The sequence below is a fragment of the Pararge aegeria genome, chromosome Z, assembly GCF_905163445.1.
Source record: "Pararge aegeria chromosome Z, ilParAegt1.1, whole genome shotgun sequence".
Classification (NCBI taxonomy): Eukaryota; Metazoa; Arthropoda; class Insecta; order Lepidoptera; family Nymphalidae; genus Pararge; species Pararge aegeria.
In genome coordinates this window covers 7,676,788-7,704,628 of record NC_053208.1, presented here as the reverse complement: position 1 = coordinate 7,704,628, position 27,841 = coordinate 7,676,788, and positions in this window count along the sequence as shown.

Genomic DNA, 27,841 nt, shown 5'->3' with positions numbered 1-27,841 from the left:
ATCTAGCGGGTTAAACTTATTTCATAGACAAATGCATGATACTTATCTTAAATCTTATGTTTGTTTGCTTGTTCTTTTCTAACATCAGAAATATTTCTTCTATAAAAAAAGACAAGTTTGCCATTCAGAGACCAAATTACAATTACATACAAATTTAGTGTCAAATGTCAGTTTTAGTGGTTCAGGTATGAGATTTGCCAATGTCTATAAACAGAAAAAAATATCAGAAAATATTAATAGATTAGAGTAAGTTAGAGGTTTCAATATGGTGGCCCTATCGCTACATGGCCGACTTTTTATAAATTTAATTTTATATATTGTAAGGCAAACTTTTTCCCTTAGAGACACAAATAGCAGGTTACATTTTCTAATAAACATTTTGATTAATTTTGCCAATTTTCAGCCGCAATAATGAGTTTTTCAAAATCTTTTTTTTTACCGATTAAAAGCACTTTTGATACCGTAAAAATATTTTTATCCTTCTATTTAAAATAAACATTCTCTGATCTCAAGAATAAAAAAAATTAGAGCTTATTTAGCTGCAATTAGTAAAAGTAAAAGAAATCCATCGGAAACCGTCAAACTATTTGAAATAAAAGAAAAAAAACTGGAAAACTACAAAATGTTTGAAATGAACAGTGAAAGTTTTTTCCATTCTAAAATGTTTTCGCTGATTGAGACATACTCCAATTATTGAATCCAAGCTATGCCTTTTGGTTCACCCGCGATCGGATTCCATGGTTGCAATAAAAAAGAGCGCTGAAAAAAATATAGAGATAGCTGACGAAACTAATCAATGGACAGCAGCGAGTCACTGGCAATCAGTGAGATAGTTTATTACACAGAATGTGTACCTACTTTTAACATACTTTTGTGATGTTCATTTAAACTGACTCCAATTTTTTCTCCAATAGCAACACGTTGGTACGTTTTTAGTAAAACGTCTTATTTTATTATCATACTTATATTGTCCCCTCTTCTCATAGAACTTCGATGTAGCCCGTAATGTTAAGTTTTTTATACTTTTTAGTGGCTCCTAGCTTATTCTCCAAGGCATACAGCTGGACAACAGTAAATCTCTCACTCCGGGAAAAACGTCCTGCATTATAAAGTTTTATTATACTTTGTAATATTTCTCTCAAAACAGTTTTTTTTTGAGCTTTCGCCATATTATCCCAGATTACTAGTGCTTCTACCATATCCTGCTTACTTAATTTTTAATAAGATTTAAATCCCGTGGGTATCGTACGGAATCTCATCTGAGTATGGTCCAGAAGGCTCTACACATCTCTCTCTCTCTCTCTCTTTTATGGAACATGATGATGATGGTTGCTGTTGGGTTACTAGAACTAATACATTTCGACAACGATTAAATAGTGTTGCTGGCAGAGCTTATTACGGCCTCTTATTGACTTGCCCCAATGTATGTGTCATCAACCTCATCATCATATCAACCCATTACAGACACGGGTCCTTCTCCCACAGTGAGAAGGGTTTAAGGCTGTAGTCAACCCCACTGGCTCAGTGCGGATTGGTGGAATCCACACACCTTTGAGAATACTAGGAGAACTCACAGGCATGCAGGTTTTCTCACAATATTTTCCTTCACCGTTGATGCAAGTGATATTTTAATATGTGATATTTAATACTTAAAACACACATAACTTATAAAAGTTAGACGGGCGTGGATTCGAATCTGGATCCCGAAACTGAAGTCGTAGACACTGGGCTATCACCGCAACGTATGTGTACCAATGGAATATTGTAATTATGTTTTCAAAACACTTTCGGATACTAAAGGTGGATTCGACTATACACCACGAGTGCTCATAAAAAGTTCATATTACTGAATATTAGCGTAGTTGTTTTCCCGGCCACTTCCCTGATTTAATTAGTTTAACGACCGAATTTTCAGAAACTCTTGAATCCCAAAAGCAGGCGAATTTTTTTGTATACACATAATTAAAATTAACAAATTCGAATTACCTTTAATGTCCTAAAATTTTTACAAAATAACAATGTTAATATTCCATCTGTTAATGTAATTGACAATACAGACGTATTTTAGGGAGTTTTTGTTCTTTATAATTGTTTGCTATTGTAAATTTCATGTACCTACTCATGCAAAATTGTAGGAATGTTTTGATTACTTTAAAATAATTTTTCAATATCCGTATACCCAAACAATTGAATTCGTGTTGACTTAGTTTTATGTAAAAAAATCTCTTTAACCAAATTATTAAATAAAACATAGTTTGTTTTGCGAAACAATAATTGTTTTTTATCCTAATATAATAGTTTTATTTGTAGCTGTGATTTGGAGTAATTGTGTTTTTGGATTCGATATTTTTAAATACAGTAGTTAGTTACTCATAGAGATGAAATTAAATGTAATATACAAGTACACGTAGCTATTTATTTTAGTGTTCAGTTTGTGTCACTAGTGAAACCAACAAAAAGATGCAGTTTTCAAACTGTTAATTAAAATTAATTTCCGATCCGGATACTTTTTTGTTAGAATGTGGCGGCTATCGCTTTCTATCGCACATTGTTTATTTTAGCCAATGATTGATTAAATATATTATTTTAGCAATTTAATAAGATGTCATTGACGTAATCAAAAACTTATGCGTTAGCTTATCCGTCCTTCAATAGGCCTTTGAAAATAGTACCACGGCACTTGCACATAAAACTACTATTAAAATAAATTCTTATATCAAATAGTAAGCGAACGATAAAGTGAAAGCAAACTTTTGGGACGGTTATCCCAAGTCGGATTGTTGGTTCACTTGGAAAATGGAAAAAGATTTACCGCTTTGTTGGAAATACAAAATGTCAGTTTCGCCTACGACTTATTTCCAGGTGCTCTGACTTTACAAAGCAAGATGCAGAACACATTTGGGTACACAGAGCAGGTTTACTAGTAATCCTTTTGAATAGACACATCCTTGTACAGGATTTAAAAGATAAGTACTAAAACATCTTACCCGAACGATACTTTTACAGACTTCTACTAAAATTACTGACTTGTACACAATTATAAAAATTTTAAAAATTTTAGTTGCAGTGTTGTTAAAGTGGTAACCAGATTTTGTCATAAAAATTGAATTCAAAAGAGCATCGTATAAATTGTCTAAAAACGCAATATTTTTTTCTTCTGATAAGCCCACATTGTACCTTTTTATTGTCATCGTTCGTCTTCCTTATTAATACTTAAACTTAGACAGTGCCTGTCTGTTTTAAGCATAAATAAATGGCAATGAGTGCGTTTTTAGTAAACTTTTCGAGAAAAGTTAAACTATAGATGATTAGAAAAAGCTTCATAATAAAGATACAATTTACAAAATTATAATTATATGAGGCATTGCAGACATAAATTATAAAATATTTTATAAAACATCGAATTTAAACCTATCATATCTCTCTCTCTATATTTAAGCTTGTTTGTCAGTGTATTGGCTTAAATAGAAATGGATTGATGTTTCGTTCCACGTTTTCATTAACATCAAATACATCAATACATTTATGCACTGGTAATAATTATCAGACCACAATATTGCGGCATGGCTGCTGATATTATATTCAACGTTAATTTTACCTAGTGTTACTACTAATACAAACTAATATCTACGCGTTCCTAGCTCACTCCGATTAAAATTCAACTAATAGACAAAAGTATTTAAATATATTTTTTTTGTATTATTTGCATGTAACATCCGCCTAGTAGGTCTAGAGCTTAGAATGTTCAACTACGGATCACGAGGTTCGATTTTGTTGGTTGGGTCCGAATCCCGAGTAGGGCCAAAAATAAGGTATTATGACATACTGTTACAGAATATACATTGTATATTCTGTAACAGCTCGAAGAAAATTGGTGGTGTCAACCTCTATGCCACTTACTTGTGATCATCATCAAAAATATTAACCCATTACCGGCCCACTACAGGGCACGGGTCTCCTGCAATGAGAAGGGGTTTAGGCCACAGTCCATTACGCTGGCCCAGTGCCAATTGGTGGACTCCACACACCTTTGAGAACATCTTGAAGAACTCTCAGGCTTGCAGGTTTTCTCACTATTTTTTTCCTCAATTACTAAGCAAATGTTATTTTAATTGCTTAAAACGCACTAAGAAGAGTTAGAGATACATTCTGGGATTAGAACTCTGACTCCCGCAAGTGAAATAGAAGTCCTAGCCGCCGAGCTATCAGCGCGTCATAATAGTCCAATAAACCGCATTGGCGTAAGCGTTATGGGTCTATGCTTTAAAACTGTCTCTCTTTATAGGGAAGAGGTCTGTGCCCAGTGGTGGGATGTAAATGGTGCGTATCCAATTCATTGGTGTCATTATGAAATACTAAGGTCTAGGTTACAATATCTATACTTATAATAAATGCTTTATATGGGGGATACTTTATAATTGATACTGAGCCCAAAACAGATTTTTATTTAATTTTTGTCCGTCTGTCTGTCTGTCTGTCTGTCTCTCTGTCTGTCTGTCCGGGCATCACGTGAAAACTACTGAACGGATTTAAATAATATTTGATACAGTGGTAGCTGATATCGCGGGTCAACATATAGGATACTTTTTATCCTCCGGGAAATGGGATGAACATTTTTATCAATGTTACTTCATATCTCCGTTAAATTTGCACCGATTTTTTGCATTTGACAGTGTATACTACCAAGCATGTATTGTCTAATTTTAATGAAGATCTGATGAATATTGTCGGAGATCAAGGACATAATTCTTCACAGATAACAGCTAGTCGCAAGGCATATGGGACAATTACGATCGAATGCATGCATACCATCCTACTAATATTATAAATACGAACGTTTGTGAGAATAGATGTTGGATAGATGGATGTATGTATGGATGGATGTATGTATGGATGGATACTTGGATGGATGTTTGTTAAGCTAAATTTGGCAGAGATACCTACAATATAGTCTGGAATACCTCGTAGGCTTTCTTTTATCCCGGAAAAGCAAACAGATTCTACAGGATAGCATCGCTATTTTTACCGCATTTGTCTTTCAAAATCAGCGCAACGAAGTTTTAGCTTGACGTGGTTTTTTGGATAGGCATAGTTGAAATATTATAAAGCTTTTAAATTTTGATTGGTTGAACGCGCTCTCAGAAAATGCGGTTTCGTTTTTTTGGATTGGCAGTTACAATTATGGCTATATGACATCACGCTACGACCAATGGTGACTATTAATGATAAATGTTGCAAAAACTGCAAAAAATATACTTTTTTGAGATTCTGAGGCGTGCGATGCGTGAACGGTAAACTTTAAGCCAAACCGCGAAAGTATGTAGTAAGTATATCGGAATTGCCGGAATTGTTGTTTCTTTAAATTTCTATAAAACAGTCCGCGACAACATGCGATTATTTTTTGAAGTCGACTCATTCGCGAACGAAGTCGCGCGGGTCCGCTAGTTGGTAATAAGGTTGTTTAAGAGTAAGTGAAAGAACAAATCGAAATATGTTAAGTTTTGTATCTTATATGCAATTATCATGAGACTAACTTATATTTACCGTTGATTTTAGCAAATATAAGTTAGTCTCAAGTACGCGAGCGCTTGCCAAATAAAAGTTTATAACACAAACACGTACACTTGTGGGATATATACATAATATGTAATGATATGGAAAAGCTGTAAGATCACGAGTACTACTCCTCTAAGACTGCCTTTAACTTGAGAAAATCCAATCGAAATTATGAAATTCACCGAAGCCGAAACTGTAAGAGGAATTATAAGACAAAATTATATCACATGAGAACAAGGTCGTGTGTAACCATGCGTTTAATAAAGTGAGTAACCATTATAATAATCGGGAATGGCTTATTATCTTTTCTCATCTTTCTACATGTAATAAGGTCGTAATAAGTTTATAACATTGAAGGTAACCCTTTGTTGTCTCTTTGGTTGTTTAATACATAATATTAATTTAGGATCAGAAGTGTTTATCATAACATTATCTTTATAAATTAAATTGATATATTTTGAGTTCAGGTTTTACCGTTTTTAATTCGCAATAGGCAATAAAGCTTTTTTTTTTGTTAAAAGTAATTACAATGGGTATTTTTTTTTATTTACTTGGGTAATATTACATTACTAGAATAGCCTTGTTCTCCGTTAGTGAAAACGGGAATGTGTTTGTGTCCTCTTTGATTGTTAAATTTGTATTTATTGAGAGAGGATACAAAAGATCGAGAATTTCTTTGTCTATTTGAATAATTACTTTTATGATGCTAATTCTGTTACTGACCCCAATGCCCACCCCGTTCTGAATTATGTACACACCCCGATTCAAACGGAGAGATTTTCATACTTTATACCGCTTTGTCTGAATGTATTTGTCAGTATATATGTAAATATGTTTTTAGGTGTTTGTTAAGAAATAGGAATGAGGTTTTAGTTTACCTTTCCATTTTTTTAAGTAACACTTCTTTTGGCGTGTTAAGGAAAAATGATGAGAGTAAATTTTTACGATGCGCGCCACAAAAAACCGTCACCCTGAAGTTAGCTATAATTTATTATGTCCATTTCTTTAATAATATAGATTTTTTTTTTGTTTTATTTAAATAAACTTTATTTAACTAACTGATATTGAATTATATTAAAACTTTCAATGTATTATATATATATCTTTTTCTACAAACGTAAAATAAGGCGAAAGGTGAAATTTTTAAAAAGATTTAAAATTTTATCTCGTTACGTCAGAGGAGTATAACTTCTAACGCGTGTACATCAGCATAACACACACTTTTTTTTTCAAATAGTGTTAAATAGCAACCGTACGTAATATCTGTTCAGCCTTATTAGGATGTTCTTTTCCAACTACAGCAGGACTCACAGTCACGCAATTGATATTTTAATATAACTTGTTTAGTGAACTAAAAATTTAGTACAATACCCTAATATCGCTGCAATAACATGGAACCTTGACATGATGCCGAAACTAGGACAATCTGCCCAACTTCTCGACAACTTACATCAAATGTTTTGGCTCATTAATTTGATCTTGATAGGTATGTTTTAAGATTATAGCTATTGAAGTCTATTTTCATCCTGGCTTTTTAAAATGTCATTACTCGTCTGTATATTTTTAGTAGTTAATATTGTGTATATAATCTGAAGTTGCGAATCTAAGAAGAGATTCATCACATATATAATCTAAATCTTAGTTATCTATTTATTTACTAACTAAGTGGCCATCGCATATAGGATTAAAATAAACTGCCATTCAAGTGATCCCTGAATGGAAAATAATTTAACGGACAATAACTAGTAAATAAAAAAACCACTAAATAGTGACACAGATAATATAAAATAAATTAAATATATGGCATGTTTAGTGAGGAAAAAAAACAAAAGACCCGAGTACGATACATATTTGGGATGGTATCTGGTAGTGCTTTTTAAACTTAATGACACAGGTATTTTTATTTGGTTTTGGCATATTTTTTACAACCGACCGCGGGTGTGACCTCAACCCCCTTCTTGTGACTGATTCTTGATAGAATACTGCCAGCTTCCAGTTCTAAGGGGTTAAGGTTTTACACCCATATTTCACCGATTATTATTTTTTGATTTGGAATATTCTTTGGACCATCTCCCTGACGTTAATTCACTAGGAATGCTTTTTTTGGTAGAATAACTACCTTTCGATTCAAATGGGTAAAGATTGTAATCCCCTTTTTTGATGAAGTTCCTACTTGTTTTTTTGGTGGGTAAGTTCCGAAAAAAGAACCCTTAGGAATCACCTTGTCCGTGTCTCACCCTTATTATAAGAGACGGCTTGAAGCACCAATAAACTCAAATTAATTAAATATTAAAGAAAGGGCCTCTTATTGCTGTGGAAACTTTAAGCCTCTTGTTAAAAGCTATAGAGAGATATAGCCATTCAAAGTCTATTTTCGTACTAAATCACACAGTTACTGACTGATTATTATAGGCACAATGATCTTTAAGCCCATATGTAGAGGGAATTCCAAATAACAATGATTTCAACTCCCGGGGATAGCCGCCAGAAATGGGTCAACATTTTAAAGTATGGGTACAGGGTCAATGGGGTATAACATGAAATAGCTCGATTTGTAGATATTAAAATAGGCTTCTGTTTCCCATTATGCCGCATAGTTTTCCATTTATCATTAACAATGTATGAATAAAACTTCCATGGTAATAAGGCCTCAAAATAGAAGTTTGTACAGCCATAAAAGTTTACAGCATACAGTCACCATTCCAATGAGGATTGGTGGGTTTTAATGATTATAAATATTTCCGTTAAACAAATATGAGAATAATTAATCAAATAACGACGTAACGTAACATGTAACTCGGCACTAGTACTGACATATTTTAAACAGAAAACCCAAAGCTATAGTTATAATTTTACAAAAAAATAATGTTTAATTTAATAATATAATTTTATAATATAATTTAATAATATTTCATTTTCTCAATACTAGCTGACCCGCGCAACTTCGTCTGCATCAAATCGGTTATTATCGGATTTAATATCTATAAGCAGTTCTGTACCCGTGTTTTGATTGACAAAATATAACAAAAAACGGTTAGTGCGTCTTAACAGTTAGACATTTAGCCTCCCGAACTTATTTTAGGTAATAATGATTACTTTAAACATGTCCATCCATCCTTACATACATACACCCATACATCCTTACTAACAAACTGTCGCATTTATAATATAAGTAGGATGGTACGCATGCATTCGATCGTTGTCCCATATGCCTTGCGACTCGCTGTTATCTGTGAAGAGTTATGTACTTTATCTCCGACAATATTTATTCGATCTTCATTAAAATTACACAATACATGCTTGATAGTATCCACTTTCAAATAAAAAAAATCGATTCAAATTTAATGGAGCTAAGCATCTTATTTCCCGGGAGGAGCTTATTGTTTATCGGGATAAAAAGTAGCCTATATGTTGACACGGAGTATCAGCTACCACTATACCAAATTTTATTTAAATCCGTTCAGTAGTTTTCATGTGATGCCCGGACAGACAAAAATTAAATAAAAATCTTTTTTGGATTCAGTATCGATTTTAAAGCATCCCCCGGTGAAACAATGTTATGAATTCAAAACATAACATTGTTTTGTTTGTTAAAAAAATACGCTGCTACCCGTTCTCCGCTTATATTTAAGCAGCAGCAGGTAGCAGCGTATTTTTTTTTTCTTAAAACTACTGTTGCAACATCTTTTTTACACTATTTTTTTATATCAGGGGAAAAAGGGGTTAAGAGGTACTTGGACGAAGTCGCATGCTACCGCTAGAACCTATACTATAAGCTAAGCTAAGTTATAAATAAACTGTACATTAGATAGCTCTATTTTACTAAAATTGGAAATCATAGTTTTCTCCAAAAACTATACATTTAGAATTCGTATTCGTATGGCGCTTGAATGAAGAATCAAAGACAAAGGATATGTCAAAAAGAACCGCTGGAGAAAAGAGCTTCATACAGTATTTATTTTCCTCTTTTTGACATGCTGTCTGAGAAAACTCTAGAGTGTGGTTTGGCCTACAATTGGTGCATAGCCTAAGGTGACGTTCGCACAAATATTATTGACGGAGGCAATTTCGCCCCGATTTTATTTATCATAAGATAGAATAAATTGTAGAATGATGATTTTGGTTTCCTGAGTTTCTTGCTGACTTATTCTCGTTAGAATCTGCCATCTGAACCGTTGGTATTGGACACAAACCAAAAAGTTTGGATGTTTCAAAAGTACTTAAATAGGTATCCTGTGAATAAATGATTTTGCATCATATTTTGATAAATATTTCTTTACACTTTAATGAAAATACTATAAAAATTAAGCTTGTCTAAAGATTAATATTGCATACATTCATTGGTTTTGATGGTCCGTTACAAGTGCAACTCAAATATAGCAGAACGATAGCTTGTATCCTCGAGACTTAGTAAGTATACTTTTTGGCTACACGTTATTTTGCATCCTAGTGCTAAAGATGGGATATTCTTAGAAATAAAAATAATCAAAACAAACTTGGACAAAGTCACTGGCAACAGCTAGAATAGAATATCATTATTCTGCCTCGTGTGAAATGAAAGCGAAGCTGACTGCTTCTAAGCAACCTTGACATTAAGAGATTCATCAATTGTGTATCGCCAGATGGGTAACATATTATCCGGTCTCTGTCCTTTTAAGACGTCAGCTGACTTATTTATCGTAGAAGTAAGCGTTCAAAAGGATTAGTGTATATAATGTTCTCTTCAGCCTTAAATAACTATTGTGAAAATTAAGCTTAATTTGCTATACTTTGCGAAAAGCAGGAGTGAAATTTATAATTTCTTCAATCCTTATGGAGTATAACCAAACAGATCTTCGGCAATGTATCCTCTACGCACGTTTCGCTCAAAAACCGGAGCATCCTCAGAAGATGTTGACTTTACAATGAGTAATTGTTAAATAATTCTTAACAATTATTCATTGTAAAGTCAAGTTATAAATTGCACCATACAGATTCTCCTGCTTTTCGCTGAGAATAGCAAATTAAGCTTAATTTTCATAATATATAATGGATTTCCGCAAAGTGGGTAAAGTATTTTGCTTCTATCAAATATTTTAATAATTATAACGCACTAGTAGGAGTGGGACAAGCAATCCGAAAATTCAAATTTTGATTCTGGATTATAAAGGCTAAATAAAACTTTTAAAGTATTCGTCAGAAAAAAGTACAAGTATACACTGTCGTTATAGCTTTAACGGTCTTCATTAACGAGATTGGAGCAAAACAATATTTACGAAAATTTCAAAACTTTTTCTTGTAACATAATGGTCTTCGTTTTTAATTAAAAACGAGCCTTTAAAGACAGGGCTATATGGAGGCATTTTACGGTTCGGTTTAGGGTAATATTCTAGGTATTCAGTACGATCTAAAAATGAAATAAGCCGTCTTTAAAAGTAGTCTAATAGATCAGAAGTGAAGTAGGTACATACTGGTTACTTAATTACTGTTCAAGTGGGAATCTCTGTTATTATAAAATATGCAAAAGTCGTGGTGTGAAAAAGGACAATCTTAGTTTCGCTTGGGATAAAAAGTATCTTATTCATTTACATTATTTATGTTTTATCAACATTATTTATGGTTTCATAGCAAAACGCTAAGGTTAGTAAATACAGTTTGAGTTTTTGAGTTTAAGTGATTTTTTTTTTATTTAATCAAAAAGTTAAGGTCCAAATGCAACAACAACTTTGGTGCAGGTACCATGTAATCTAAGCCTAATTGTATTGAATAAGAATTTTAGTAACAGGCAATTAAGTTGTTTAAGATAAATGGAGCTGTTCTTGGCTTTTGAATATTTCAGTAGACATTATAATTGAATTAATTTTGTCTTCTTAATATTAATTTATACTAGCTGTTGTCTGCAACTGCGTCCGCGTTTCTTTTTGTTTTGAAAACATATTTTTATGTTGTGATTTTTTGTAAAAAAATCTGGTGTAGTTTTTGAAATTAAATTTATCAATTAATCCGCCAAATTGTATACGTTGTTTTGTTATACTTTTCTTTTTGTTCAATGTCCTTTTTGTGGTGTGCAATAAAAGTATATCTATTCATTCATTCATTCATTAAGTTTTGTTTAGATAAGTTCGAGGTGCGTGCTGGGATTCGAATTTGGCCCCCCGAAATTTAAGTCGAAGTCCTAAACACTGGACTATCACCGTTACAAAATTTAATACTGCGATACTAATGTACCCATTTTTGTTTTTATAATCGGTTTTTTTCTTTAATTTTGTATATCACTTTGTAATAGTTTAGCTTTCTTTTGGAAACGCAATGGTTAAAATAGGCAGTGTAATTTCCAAGCATAATGGATACAAATAAACAAAAAAAAATCTTTCATCTTTATAATATGTGTTTAGACTATAGACGAATGTGCGCTTCATCATTCGGCTTATATCGGAATTTTTCTTACTTTTAGCATTTTTATACCCGTCGTAACTTCAAAAGAATCCAATTTCAGTAATAACTATAAAACTGTTTCTTTGAATAAGAACCATATAAATATATATATTTATATAAATAAAATTATAAATTTAAATGTGTCCACTTGATTAAAGATATTTTTAAGTATTTTTACACTTGGTTTGGTTTTAAGTTTATATAGATAAGTACTTTTAATCCCCGAAAAGTCAGGATTTTTTTTTTTTTAATACCGATTATCCTAGTTCGTTCGACCAGGTAAATCAAGAGGTAAACTTCCAAGAGTCATTTACAAGTGGCACGGTTCGCTTTAGATCAGTCTGATTATCGGAACGATAAAATCGAAAATAAAAGGGATGTTTTACTTTTTGAGAGTCAATTGTATATTCATATTATTCGTATTTCATTGTAGAATGGACACTGAAAGCAAGTATATGCAATAAACCATGACGAAGTCGCTGGTTACAGTTAATCCGGAATGTTGTATTGCACCCGCCTCCATTATGGAATTCCAGTGTGGTTCTTTTGAAATTGCGCGGTAGTAATGTAAGTGAGCTCAATATTATTTTGTTTGACGGGGAACGCGACACAAACGAATTCTTTTGACTACAAGGGGATTGCTTTAATTTATTTTATGCGACTGGCGTTGTAATCTTAACTGTATATTTGTATATGTACAGACTCTTTAGTTTACTTTTAAAGCTAGTATGCTACTCAAAATAGCAGCAAACTAGCTGCTGCAAAAGTATCTGGTAGTTAGAGATGGAGTAATTTAATTTATGATCTGAAGCGTAAGCGAAGCGTGTCTATTTCATTTCCTTGGGATTTCGATGTTATAATTGATCTGAATTAATTTAATTGAAGTCCAGTATATAAATATTATGTAATGTGTTTTATTTATATTAAAAAAAAAATTATGGAAAATCTAGTCTGTTTAAAATTATTAAAAAAAAAGTCTATAATAATTAAATGATTTCCATAGATAATAGTATCACTGTAGAACATCTAACTATACAGATTTGGTTAATTATAGTTAAAATATTCATGATATTGGGTTATTAGAAAAATCTTTCCGTTAAGGTATAAGAAATAATAATTTACAAATTCAACAAAGTATAAGCTATTTCAAGGGATTTTTGAATACTCAAAATAATACTCATGATTTCAATGTTGTTTTGTGGACAAGAAAATTTATGTTGTTTATTTATTTTTACTAGTTCTAGCTTTTTAAAATTTGTCATCTATAAACTTTCCTAGCTACCCATGTAATTGGCGTTGGTTTGCGGGTAATTGAATGCTGGGAATATCATCTCGGAAGTTCATTTCATCGCCTTCTTGCGGAACCGTTTTTAGATTTCTACAGATGCGAGAAGAAATTGAAAAATTTATTTTCTATTAAAAAGCAATAATGTTTACAGTAAGGCTACCTCTCAATTTTGCTCTCGGTACACAAATTCTAAAATTAAGATCAAAATATTAAGCTTTAAGCGACCATTAGGTAAGCAAATGTGTGGTTGTGGGGAATTTTAATAAGGTACGTGCTGTAATTTTTTAGCTTTTTATTCTTTACGATCTGCTTTTCTCCATAATGCGCTATTAGCGCACGAGTATAAGGCACGCGTCCTCAGAAACAATTCTGTAATTGTATGTTGTGAAGTGAAAGTTGCCTGCAGCTATCCGAAAACTGAAATTTATTTGAGTACTTCCCTGATCATTGAGTAGATTTCTTCGTTTGTAAATTCGTTACTTTTTATGTGATATATATTTTTTTTAATTTTACACGGCTTTTTATCTAGTTGGTGCTATTTAAAATTGTTGAAGATTTGAATTTTGTCTGGTGAGAGCCATCGGCCGTGGCTAGTACCACCCTATTGACAAAGACGTTAAGCGATTTAGCGTTCCGGTTTGACTCCCTTAGAAACTGATGGGTTTGGTTAAAATAACTGCCATATTCTCTAACAGGTTTATCTGGTATCATCTTAGACTGCATCCTCACTTACCATCAGGTAAAACTGCAGTTAAGAGCTAACTAGTAGTGTAATAAAAAAAAAAAAGAACACGGAAAAATATTGGGTGCGAAAAGTATATAGGCTTATGGAGTCCAATCCCAAGTACGATATTCAGCGACGTAATACCTTTAATGACTTCCCAAACAATAACCGAATGCAAACCGAATGCTACCGACAATAACGGACAGTATTATTGGCTACTTCAGGGTTCATTGAGCTTTACTTTGGCGGTCTCCATGGCGCAGCGGAGTGTTATTCAAGTGGAAGGTTCCGGGTTTGTTTGTAGGTCACCATGACTGTCCGTATTTTAGAGGATTGCATTTTGGAAAGTTAGCTCAAGAACTAATTGCTTTATATTATGCCTCCGTTATCTTTTTACTTATTCATTTAGTATGGATAGTTTGATTTTTATAGTTTTGTTTTTTTGTTATTATTTTATAGTTAAGTTATTTCTATGCTTGTTTAATGATGTATTCTTTGTAAGGAATTGTATTATTTTGACTATTCATATAATTGCACTTTAAAGTAACAGTATAACACTGTATTAAAAAAAATGGTAACTTGTAGTCACGGCTAACTTCTAATTGTAGCTCCGAATCAGCTTCGCACGCTCAAGTTGCCTTTAATAGATCACTTTTAGTGATAAGGCCGCCTTTGCACCCTAGCACTAAGTAATATTACTGTTTTCCTTGTGTTTTTACTATTGTGATGTGTTGCAATAAAGTTTTCTATTCTTTTCTATTCTACGTGTATTTTTGCAATAAACCCTTTTAATATTATTGAATCCTATTAGCATTTCTTAATTTGTTATTAAATTGTTATCTTCATAGCAAGTTTTTGATATTGTTGAAATCAAAATACAATCAAGGAAGCGGTCTTAAATTATGATGCAGAATGGGAATTTATAACAGGGATACAATTCCAGCTAATTATCGGTAATATTTCCGTGGCTAAAGTGCTTGGTGACGTTCGATAGCTTTATTTAGTTAGAAATAATATATATTGTTTGTTTATAATAAAACGACAAAAGAAAATTTGGTTTATTGCATAATCTGTTTATTTTTAGTAGATATCAGATTCAGAAGTTATTGTTAATTTTTTAATGGTTTGTTAAAACCATAAAATTAAATAGGTCATAGAACAATGATAGGTACATAAACTTTGAATCTAGTAACTTCAACGTCGTAGGAAAAATTAGACGAAAGTCAATCAAAGCATTTGATACTTTATTCGAGTTGTCTTTATAAGATTACTGGTGCTGTAAATAATTCATTTGACGAAATTATAAGAAGACAATGTTTTATAGCTTTTAAGTAGCTTGCATACTTCTAAAGTAAATAGTTTTAAACTTTTAAGTCCACCACGTTGTCACAGTTCCGATAAATTAGTCAGCGTAATCCCAAAAGTTGTTCGAATACCACTAAATTCGCCCGCGGACTTCAAAAGTGACTTGCGGACTACTAAAGTATTCAATAAAGCTCTAAAGTAGCTTACATATTTCAAAAGTAGCTCGTAGAGTAGCTTGCGTTCCTATAAAGTAGCCAGTTAACGCTTATGCAGCTTACGTTGCTTTAAAATAACCATTTCAGCTCTTGAGTATTCCTAAGAAAGTGACGCTAGTCGTCTATAGAAGCCCCAATAACTCTAAAGTAGTCAACGTATCCCTAAAGTAGCTTGCGCACTTTTGAAGTTTATCTGATCGCTATAGTAGACGGCGTAGCTGAAAAGTGACTTCCCTGACAATAAAGTATTAAGTGATCCTCAAATGAAGTTGCGTTTTTAAAAGCCGGTATATTACAAAAGTAGCCGAAGAACCTCTAACCGTATGTAAGTAACCGATGTACCAGTAGCAATTTTTTTCTTTCCGCTTTAATCGCCGATGTTCCTAAATAGTAGCAAACATACCTTTAAAGTAGCTCGCGTACTTCTAAAGAAGCTTACTTAACGCTGTAGTAGCTGGCGTTCCTAAAAAGTAATTAATGAACCTCTAAAGTAGGTTACGTACCTCTAAAGTAGTCTGTGCACCTCGAAAGTATTCAGTGAACCTCTTAGGTAATCCATGTTCCTCTAAAGTAGCCAGGGTATCTCAAGAATGTATCTCCAAAGTAGCTTGCTTACTATTAAACTATACTTCTCACCTTCCAAGTACCTGGTGTATGTCAAATGGAGCTCGCGTACTTCTAAAGCCACTGGCATACCTATCTCGAAAATAGACAACGTCTAAAGTCTGAGGCCGCACGGTATAACCGACGGTAGGTGGCCTCTTTGTAACGACGCGATATAAAGCTAAAACCCGGATAGGGTGTTTTAAAATAGCTCTGATTCCATTCAGTGTGAAGTATAAGTCTTGTTTCTAATTATTTATTTACTACCGAGCTTTAAATATAAAGATATAAACCCAATTTAACATAAATTTAAACTTAAAAAGTAGAAGTGGAAAAAATATTCAACGAGTACCTTTAACAGTCGTTTAAAGTAAGAGCGTATTTGAAATTAACGACTGTTTTACCGACGGATAGTACAATTTAAAACTAGTAGAGTTTGCGAAGCCAATCTTTAAAACGGTTAACAAAAATGAGTATTAAACAATGACACGGTTCAAAGTTTTTTTTTCAGATGTAAAAACAATGGGTTTCGATTAAAAAATATTTATTTATCGAAGATATTTAATGTTTTCCACTACTGCGTCCGCAAAGATCTCGATCTCGAAAAATATAGCCAACACAGCAAATATTTAATAAACTTCACCACAATAATTAAATTGTTCGACTATTTTACGCGCCGCAAGTACATTTATATTGTTTTAAATTAAAATTATTCAAAAAATGATCGTTATAATTAAAAAGTTCCCTGTAAAAAGTTTAAACTTACCTTTCTCTCTATAAAGCATGAATTCATTCGAGAATCCCGAGTAGCGCAACAGTTAGTTGCTGCGGGAGTGTTTATCTCCGCGACGGTGTGGCTCGGTCATAAAATGGCGGATAAAGGACAGGTCAGGATTACAGACGATTTAAGGAAAAGTAAAAGTGAATACGCTCGATATCACCCTACCTGTTGCGTCGTCGCGCCCGTCCTGCTAACGGCTTATTTCAAAACTTTTTCAAATACTTTTACTTTTTCAAAAATATTTTTAAACTTACCCGAAGTGCTGGGCTGCTCTTCAGACGCACCGCCGGTCTTTCGAAAAACTTTTAAGAAAGTTGGAAACAGTTTGACGCTTGTTCTGGACTGTTAAGGTAGTTACATACTACTCGTCGCGCGAGTGCTTCAGGGTCGTAAGACGTGCGAGCACGACAGCGATTGGCGAAACAGTGCGGTAGCTGGGAACAGTGCCGTGCCGCGCCCCGCCCGAACCCGCTCCGCCACCTTGCGCCGAATTATATTTTCATATATTATATTCCTTATTATATTCCTATTCGTAACCAAAAAGCCTCCCGAGTGATTAAAAATTTTACGAAAAAGCTCGGTTTTCACATATTTTTTTAGCGGCTAAATTAGCGATTTGCGGCAAATTAATAATTTTAAGTGCTAAAAATTTAAATATTGACATATATGTGAGAACACAACACATGTGAGTACGATGAATATTTAATTTATTAAATTAATTATTGAAATAATATAATTAATTATTTTATTTTATGAATTATAAGTAATTTTAAATTTTCTAACTTACTTCAGTGTAGTCTCAAATAATAAAGTTCTCCATTGGTTCAGTGGTTGTCATGAACAAATGTGGCTCCTGAATCCGGGTTTGGTTCCCGGCTTGGGCAAACAATAATGTAAATAAATAGGCTCAGTACCAGCTCTTAGTTGGGAAATTGGCGGTGACCATCCTTGACTCGGAGAGCACTTAAAGCCGAGAGACCCGGCTTGTCACTACCATGATATAATAATCGTTAAAGCCTATTAATCCGTATTGGAAAAGCGAAGTAGGTCTATGCTCTAAAACTTTATCTCCTATGAGAGAGTGTCTAGAATGAGATAAAGATAAAAGAAAACAAAAACTAAATTAAATAACATTCAATTAATTAAAATAGGTTTTTACAAACGTAACAAAAAAAAAATTGGTACTTATTCACGTAAAAAGCGTGTTCTTGCAAGGAATTATCCATAACAGAAAAGATTTGCGTGGTCCATGGATGCATGGATCATTTGCCTTGAATAACAAGAACTAACTTCACTTTAAGTGATAAGGCTGCCTTTGCGCCCTAGCACTAAGTTCTATTACTGTTTTCCCTGTATTTTTCCTATTGTGTTGTGTTGCAATATAGTTTTTCTATCCTAATTGAATGTTATAAATGCGAAAGTGGGTTATTTTGTTTGTTACTATGTGAAATAAGGAGAATTCTTTCACGCCCTAATAAACATACCAAATACTTAATTATTGGCCCAGATTAAGTTTAAAAGACGGACAGTAAAATATGCTACAACCAGTAAGTGGAATGACACACAATATTGTTTACAAGCGTCCTCAAATAGTGTGATATTGCATAAATACTCGGTGCCTAATTCCTCCTGGAAAACTTTTTCTAATCACGCGAGCGAAACCGCGGATAGAAACAAGTACAAGATGCATTTCGTAGACTTTGCTTAGAAAAGATTTCGTTAGGTTCCATTCTCAGATTTCTAGACTTGACCCAGGGTATCAAAAGAATTTACACCGTTACGCTCTTCGACACCAACAAAGAGTTTTTTTCTAATACGCTTTCTTCAGTTTATCAAATTCAAATTCAAAATTCATTTATTTCAAGTAGACTTACTCTAAAGTGCTTATAACACTTTTGAAACGTCAATTATGTCTGTTTTTAGTGACTCTTCCACCGGTTCGGAAAACATATTCTACCGAGAAGAACCGGCAAGAAACAATTTTATAACAATAATTCAGGTTATATCAATGCAAGAATGAAAAGGCATGAGGCATGGCTCCTTATTAAACTCCGCCTCATCACTTACCATTAGATGTGAACGCAGCGATGGGCTTTTAAAAATGTATCTCGTTTGGTGCTGATCTTTTGTAGCATGGAGACTATTGTGACGAAATCCGGCCCACGAAACACTAAGCACACGGGTTCCAACGTCATGTTCTAACGTCTCTCATTATGGAATTAATTTTTTTCATGTATTTTAGCAAAGACGGAATCGCAAGGGTCAAACAATTTTGGGAAATCATACGTGCAAGAGATGAATAAACTGGTGATTTTTTTTTTCCATATTTTCTTTATTGTATATACATCTACGCAATCGCGATTGTTTGAGACCGCTGTAGGAAATAATATGAAAATAAAAAATGTAAAGAAAACTCCACTTTCAATATATTGTACATTACACGACTAGTCAAGCTTAAATTTTAAACCGATATTTAATAACCCGACCGAAATTTAAGGAGATGTAAAAAAAAAAAAAAGATATTCACCGTTTTTGATATTTATTTTGCCAAAATGCATAATATTTTACTACCGAAGCTCTTTAATTTGATGCCCATATTGAGGGAGTTGTCAAATAATATGTAAGCCACCATTTTGAGGAGGCGGCCATATGTCTCGATTTTCATCAAACATAGCAAAGATCACTCCCGTCTAATTCAACTCTCAAACATAAATAACAAAATCAAAATCCGTTTGGAAAGACGATGACACAGACACACGCCCACACACACTCACATACGCGCGCAAAGACGCCAAACTTATAACACGGGGGTTAAAAATAGAACTTGATGACAATCCGTAATCGGAATTACTTCCGGCGAGTTATGGTTAGGTCGGTCTATCTCCACCGACTCGGTTTTGCTGCGGTTATACATTAATCTGAATCAATGTCTATTTTAAGAAGTTGTTATTCCTTAACACTGGTCACTCAGGCTTTCCTATGTGAAGCAGCTTAAGACAAGTAAGTAGTGATCGAAAACTAGAGATTGTTTGCGTACCGCGAATATATTTATTTTCTGCGCCCAAATTTTAATTTGTTATATTTCTTTGATAATCGAAATGGTGTGAATGTAATTTAGTTTTTAATGTTGAAGAATATCGACTTCTTCTATTACGAAAGATAAAGATTATCTTATCTATAATGGTCACGAAAGGTTTCAGCTCTGATCGCTAATTTCATAAAAAAGTCTAATAACAATAATACTCTCATATTGTAGAAATATATATACAGAGATTATATTGTTATAGAGACATAAAGAAAAAATTGCGCTGCGGTAAAAAAAACCCTGTAACAAAGTTAACTTTTCTACAAATACATGCGATGCAGCGTTCCGGGTGAGTTACCTCGTAAAAAAAAGTAGGGGTTAAAGTAACTCTCATACCGCGAACAGGGTACGCTCTACTATCTTAGACTGGGGATGTTAGTACATAGAGAGAAACAAAATGAGTACTTCCAAATTTATTGATTCATTAACGAAAACTAAACTTTATAATCGAATGATTAATTAATGGATTAATTATTTTGCTGTAAGGTAGCTATTTATGTAAATCTACTCGTATCTTGAGTCTCTGTTTGTCGCGCTTGGCGAAATTAGGAAACTTTGTAGAAACTTCACAACCAACCCTTATTATTGTATTTCGTTAAGCAAATAAAAGTTTTACTATACATAATGAAAGCTTCACTTAATGTAAATTGGAAAACTTTATTCATTAAATTACATAAATAGTTAGAATTCTTTAGTGTAGGGATATGAATACGCGAGAGATGTGTAAGATGACTACTTAATTAGCACAAGTAATCTACATATTTATGTAAATAAAGATAGATGTATCAATATCGTCATCAGCCTATAGCTTTCCAATGCTGTACACATATCTCCTTTCTCATGGTAGAGAGAAAACTCTCAAAGAAGATCATTTCAAATCATTATCATTGTCAGTGCATTACCGGCCCACTACAGGGCACGGTTCACCTCCTAAAACGAGAAGGGTTTTGGCCGTAGCTGTTGTAGACTACACACGCACTTCAGAACACTTTTTAAAACTCTATTGGTTTTCTGGGTATACGTTTCCGTACAATATTTTCCTTCACAGTGCAGGGGAAAGTGAATTGCTTAGAACCCAAATAACTCTGACTAGGCACTCCGCTTCAAGTAAAATAGTTGTAATAAGTATAATAATTACTTTCGAAATATGATAGTGGAAAGCGGCAAATTCCTAATGGTGGACTAGGTCGGTGCTGCGTATTTTATAACTGAAAAACTATAGTTATTTTTGCCCCCATTCGAAAATCAAACTCAGGGCGTCGCGATTAGTAGCCAAAGTTTCTATGACAAATTTCCCTTCACTATATATAAAAATGTTAAAAATAAAAATGTTCTTAAAAATTAATTATTTTTGAATAAAGTTATTCCAATAAAAACTATACCTAAATTTAACAGCAGAATTTAATACTAACAATAATTTATTTCAGGCTTTACCGAAAAACATCAAAAATTAAACACTGCACGTTGAGTTTAGTGAAACTCTTTCTTTAAATAAGAATACCCTAAAATAAACCTGCGTTCTGAATTTAAATGTTCCTATATATGAAAGTTATTGAACTCTCATTTATTTTTTTATCACCATTTCAATGCATAATAGTAGTAGACAAAATAAAAAAAAAAAGCTTATATTACCCACTGTATCATCATATCAACCCATTACCGGCCCACTACAGGGCACGGGTCTCCCACAATGACAAGGGGTTAAGGCAGTAGTCCACCACGCTGGCCCAGTGCGGCTTGGTGGACCCACCGTATTGTGACATAATATAATAATAACAGCGGTCAACCTTACAACGTGTCGTGCAATCAAATTTTTATAACTACATTTGGCTTCAGACCATGAAGCCAAGTTATCGTAATATAGCTTTATGACTGAAGTACTGTAGGCGAGCAAACTCTGTGCAAGTCGCATGGCTCATAGAGAGTAACCTAAGCCGCAAATCGGCGACTCAAGAAGCGAGTAGAGTTTCCTATGCCTGACAATTTTTAAATCAGTTAAGAGAGAAAAGAGAGATACAACGTAAAGGAAAAAAAAGAGATCTGATAGGTTAGCTGCGTGATACCACACAGCTGAGATTCTATTAGTGGTGTACTTAAATAAACAATGTTGTTTAAAATTGCTTGATAAGCTGATACAAATAGATAGTGTGAACTGTATTTTTTACTTTTTTATTTGCTCCAGGCAACAAGGCACACCGTACATATATGTCGGTAATTCATTAGAACTTCTTTAAGAAATTTCACATCCATCATGTTTATTTTTCATCTGGTGAAATTTTTTAATGTAACTGTAGCTCCTTTAGGGCCTTATCACACGTTATATACGGATATCAATATGTATTTGTACCCATGTTAGCGAATTCGTTATAGCATCAAAATTTAATATAAATTATTTATCTTCTACTTTTTATTGCGTACCCATGAACTGTTTATTTAATGAGTTATACAACTATTAAAAGAAAGAAAGCTTCTTTATTGTCACACTTTTGTGTTTGTATCATTAATTTGTTTCAAGCAACATTAAAGTGTGGGTGTATTACTAATTAGGGTATTTATTCTTAGTGTACAGTGAAATATCCTTCCTTTCTGACATACGTAGCAATAGAACAGTGAGTATGTCAGTGACCTAAATGAATTTGTGTGAGTAATTTCGCTGCAAATAAGCCGCCGACTGAACAAGTCGGTCAGCCTTTAGCTTTAAACTCCACTCAGGCTAAAGCTGGCCTTAATGGTATAAAATAAACTAACCGGGTTGCTCTTTGCGTTATAAAAGTTCTAAGTTAATCACCAAGATACATGTTATCACCAACCCATTACCGGCCCACATCACTCGCAATGAGATGGTTAAGGCCAAAGTCCACAACGCTGGCCTAGTGCAGATTGTTGGACTTCACATGCCTTTGAGAACGTTATGGAGAACTCTGTTTCATACGCAAGGATTAAAAAAAAAGATGTTTGATTAATGAGGTGGGAGGGGCTTAGATAGATAAGAAAGGGTAGGGGGCTAGGGGTACGAAAGGTATAAAAGGCGACACATTTGGCTAATTTTTCACTTAACAATTATTCATTGTAAAGACAACATCTCCTGAGGATGCTCCGGTTTCGGAGCGAAACGTGCGTAGTAATGTACCCTACATTGCCGAGGATCTGTTTGGTGTGGAGTATACGGATTGAAGTAATTATAAATAACACCATACAGATTCTGCTGCTGTTCGCAGAGTATAGCAAATTAAGCTTAATTTTCATAATATATTATGGATTTCGAAAAAGTATCAATAAACACAAAGATTTCATCAAATCTTTTCTCTTACGCTTAAAGCAAGTGATATTTAATTGCTTCAGTTAAGAACGCGTATGACTCGGAAAAGTGAAAGGTTCTTCGCGGGACTAAAACCGACTGACCCACCGAACTAGAGGTGGAAGCCTCAACCGCAATACTGGTGTTTGCATGCTACGAGTATATATATGCAAAATTTCAATTCCAAATCAAGATCAGAGTTGAGCCGAACATTTAATCAACAAACACATTTATATGAATCGCATGGGTAGCATTGGACGCTAACTGATGGCTCCAGTATACCGCAAACTTTAAACGTAATGCGAGACCAGTGTTTGTCACCGTCTACGGTGAACCCAAGGGAGTTATATTTTATAGTCTACTAGAAGTGCCTTCGGCTTCGATTTTTAAAACTACTCGTCGGAACCATTAGTTTTCCCGAGATAAAAACTATCCCACGTGTTATAGGACGTAGTATACTTTACAACTTGCAGGGCTGGTAACACATATTAATATGTGTTCCTTTGCCATAAATTTATTCAGTAGTAACATATTAAATCAATGAATTTATTACACAACTAGCTACTTCGTCTGTCGATACAGATCGGTTATTATCGGATTTACTATCTAAAAAAAACTAAGAACCTAATTGCAGCGCCACATACCGGGTCCAGTTTTATTTTCAAACTATTTAATACGCGGCCGTACGGCCCTCTGTATTGTTCTTGCTTTTAGCATTTCCATACCCGTCGTAACTTCTAAACGATAGGTCCTATTTGAATAATTTATAGAGGAATTTGCAGGTAGCATATGAATATATCATAATCAATTTTTATTATAAAACTATTTGTTTGGATAAGGATCTGATAGGAACGTCACCATCTTTAGATTCTACCCGTGTATTGATTGACGAATTAGAACAAAAAGCAGTTATTGTGACTTAACAGTACGATATTAAGCCTCCTGGACCTTTTTGAAGGTAATAATGATTACTTTACGAAACATGTCCATCCATACATCCATACTAAATTTTCGCATTTATAATATTAGTAAAATGGTAGGCATGCGTTCGATAGCTTGCGACTTGCTGTTATCTGTGAAGAGTTATGTCTTTTATCTCGGACAATATGTATCAAATCTTCATTAACATTAGACAATACATGCTTGATAGTATACACTTTCAAATGAAAAAAAGAATTATTAAAATCGCTTCAAATTTAACGGAGCTATAAACTAAAATTGATAAAAAATGTATTTTAATAAACTGTGTGTCAGGATTTAAAGTATCCTATAAATTGACCCGGAATATCAGCTACCACTATTTCAAATTTTATTTAAATCCGTTCATTAGTTTTCACGTGATCCCCGGACAGACAGACAGAATTACAGACAGACAGACAGACAGACAGACAAACAGACAAAAATTAAATAAAAAACAAAAAAAGTTTTGGACTCGGTATCAATAAATTATAAAGCACCCTCCGGTCAAAATTTTCAAAATATATTAAATGTACAGAAATCTTCCAGTTACAGTTTTATTATAAGTATAGATTTGTAGAACCACAAAATCATCTATGTTAGACAGTTGTTCTGTGCCATAGAAATACAGCTTCAAACGGCTGGCATGCTCGTCGTTCTCGTCGGAAGTTGGGGCTGTGGTACTAAAGGTGGCAGCAGCTGCCAAATGACACTCTAAAATGTACCGTTGCAACGAAAGCGTCGCGCGCGCTCTTAAAAATATATGTTAATCTCTCTTATATATCTTATTCTATCTAAAATACCATGTAGCTGGTGCAGTACCAGGATAAAAAATGCATCAGGAGTCTGAGATACGTACGTGCATTGAATTGTTATTGCCTTTTTATAGTATTTAATATCATCATTCTCAGACCCCAAGTTTTGCGTCTGAATTCTCCAGGTGCACACGCCACCAGAGTGCTGCAGTTTGTAAGTATAATATAGCAAGTGCATGAACATAAACAGTTACACATTGAGGAGTAATGATTCACGGTAGTGTCACCTATTCTGATGATTTTGATAAATGGTATGTCTAAATGTCACCACAAACTCAATATATGAATGTGAGAGACAAAAAAAATAAATATTCAGACAATGGATTTATCGTGATGATCCGTTACTATAACGATTAATTATTAGTTTTATCACTTTGTCTTTAATGTAGACGACATAATAAACAACCAGGTAGTCAAAGTCAAAATCAATGTATAAAATATTTCTTTATTCAAGTAAGCCATTAGGCTTAGTAGGCTTTATTTATTTAGTATTTTTGTTTAGATTTCTTTATTTACATTTCACTTATTATGCCTACATTACATAAAAAATTTATAGATCATAGTGAGATGATGGCGATAACCTTATACCTAATCTTGAAACTAAAGCTACGAGACGCCCTGGTCAAAGAAAAAGCTTACATCAAACTTAGCTGGGTGTTCTTTTTTGTTATCTCCATCTCACATTGTCATTTAAAATAATTAGAAGAGCATGCCTGATTCATCCTCACGCTGAAAGTGTAATTGGCCACTCATAATAATAGAGCATTCTCTGAATTCTTAATGACACGGTTAACTCATTAAAGAATTCATAGAACTCAAAAGAGCTTAAAGTGGTTATCATATTTGTTTAAAAAAAAAAATTAAATTACTTTCGTAAAGATTGCACTTATTTTAGAAACTGGCTCTATCCGTTAGGTATCTGGTAAAACCGACATTCACGAGGAAACGAAATTAAAGTTTGATAAAGCTGTGACACATCCGAAGTGTTCGATTCATGAATGTTAAGAAATTGGCAGATTAAAGCCTGCACAAGTTCGATTTACCGATATTTCCTGTGTTACCGTAAACCCAGCCACGCTTTTTATGGCTTAGTCAGGTATTGTATGTTTTTAGGATAAAAAACAATTGTATCGCTATTCAACAAATTTTTAAATAAAGTAACATTTCTCCTTAAATATTTAGAATAGAGCTTGGTTGAAATCACACCTGATTCTTTATTTGAATGTTAGTAATAGTAGGTTGGAAATGCTTTTAGATTATTTCGTTTCATACTAGAAACTATCAAGCAAAGCAATTTGAAAATAAGTTAACTCACTTTTTTTCTAGAATCTTTTTTCTATTATACTTTAGTTACTATTAGCTTTAAAAGCTGATCGAGCTGATTGGTCGGGCTCGCACTCTGCTCAATTACGTCACTCTTTATCTAGGTTAATGTTGCAAGAAACGTTTCCAGGGCTAACAAGGCTATTTGTAAATACTATCGCTTACGAATGGTTGAGTTCTTCTTAATAAATCATGTTTTTAAAATTAGCGTTATGGACCTTATCCTTTGTGACAAACTTACTACTTTTGTCTGATAAATGTAACACCGAAATTTTGTGCGGAAAAAGCTGGCGTCCTGGAAACGGATAAAGTTAACTGTTTATCTTTTTTAAAATTTAAAACCAAGCTCACCTACCCAACATTGCCTTAGTTTTAGCTCAAATTAATTTCATGCTTTTGTCCTGCCCACATTTTCACGCTAAGCTGCCCTATGTATTTTAACCCCTGTTGAAAAAACAACCTGAGTTTTACGTTTCTTTGTGTATGTATACTGTGTGTGCCTGTGGCATCGTATTTCCCGAAGGGATAAACTGTTACTGATTCTTTATTTGTATCAGAGGTGAATACGTCGGAAGAGAGCTATGTTGAGATTAACTATGTTTTCATTAAACATAACTCATTAGTCCAAGATGGCCGTTTCATTTATTACTATGTACTTATATTATAAGTATTTACGTCTATTATTTATTAAAATATTCATCGGCCATCTTATTACTCATAACACAAGCTACGCTTACTTTGGGGCTAGATGGCGATGTGTGTATTGTCGTAGTTTATTTATTTTTTTATTTACTATTTAAATATTTTTACATATTATTATGAAGGCCAATACTAGCCCGGAGTTAGGATATTAGTGGTGTCCATGCTTTGCAGAGCAAGTAGTGCCTTCGGTCTCGTACTTTAAAATTAACTTTAGATAATGATCGTTAAAACCCACCAATCCGCATTGAATCACGTCGTGGTGGGTCTGTGCTCTAAAACTATATCTCCTATGAGAGGCCCGTGAACAGCCATGGGGTTTCAATGGTCTATAGCATATATTTATATAAAAGTCCTAGATACATTTTATTATCACAGTTCTCGTTATAAAACACCCATTTTTTACAACTCATAAAAAGGAAGAATATTCTTAGCTACTTTGGCCACATTGCCCGACGATTGCCCGACGCCTGCTCAGTAATCTGGTTAAGCTAATAGTCGTAGGTAAGGCGGAGGGTAAAAGACCACGTGACCGATCACCTCGTCGCTGGTCTGACCAGGTAAAGTCGCTCAAAGGCCTTCTATTACAGAAGCTATCAAAAAGGCCGGGGATAGAACAGGATAGAAGGCTGTGATAAAAAAAAACGCTAAGAAGGAACTAGAATCCGGACCCGAGTTTCAGTAATGAAGTAAACGACGAAGGAGAAGAAAAAGGAAGAAGGATTATATGATACTTAGAGAGTTCACCTTTTACATTTAGTTGAAGGTCAAACGGTAT